Below are 824 nucleotides of genomic sequence, written 5' to 3'. Positions count from 1 at the left end.
GTGTGTGTGTGTGTATATATATATATACATATATATGTATGTATATATATTTATATGTATATATACATACATACATATATACATATGGATGTGTTTCTGTTTGTCTCCCACGACCGCTTGTCGACCGATGTTAGTGTATTTACGTCCCCGTAATCCAGGGGTTCAGCAAAAACGACCGATAAAATAAGTACTAGGCATACAAAGAGTAAGTCCAGGAGTAGATTTCTTCGACTAACACCCTTTAAGGCAGTGCTCCACCATGGGCGCATCAAATGACTGGTACCTTGTCTTAATGACAAGAAAACAGATAAAGAAGCTAAAATCCCTGGGGTGGGAGCTTTCAATCTACAGTCATTTATACAATTCAGTCTTCTCGGTCTTTCGTTTTCAGTGATTTTCTTCAAGTATGGCTTATTTGGACTCCAGATACAATCTATCGAAAGGGCTTCATTACAGTTTCTATTTATTTAGTTACCCTCACAATGTATGAAGTAGTGCTCAAGCTTTGTAAAAGTAATTTTAGTAAAACGTAAATACAGGGGAATCGAAACCGAGATTCCACGATTACCCACTCACCAATGCTTGAAACGTTTAGGCAGAAAGATGTGATACGAAAGCGAATCAAACCACATTGGTTCTGTGTTCAGTCCCACTGCATAGCAAATTGAACAAGTGTCTCCTACTATAGCATCGGGCCGATCAAAGCCTTGTCAGTCGATTTGGTGGACGGATACTGAAAGAAGCCCGTCGTGTACACACACACACACACATATATATATATATATATATATATATAAATATATATATTATATATAAATATAAGC

The sequence above is a fragment of the Octopus bimaculoides genome, chromosome 28, assembly GCF_001194135.2.
Source record: "Octopus bimaculoides isolate UCB-OBI-ISO-001 chromosome 28, ASM119413v2, whole genome shotgun sequence".
NCBI lineage: Eukaryota > Metazoa > Mollusca > Cephalopoda > Octopoda > Octopodidae > Octopus > Octopus bimaculoides.
The sequence above is the reverse complement of the archived record's forward strand: the minus strand, read 5'-3'. Positions refer to the sequence as shown.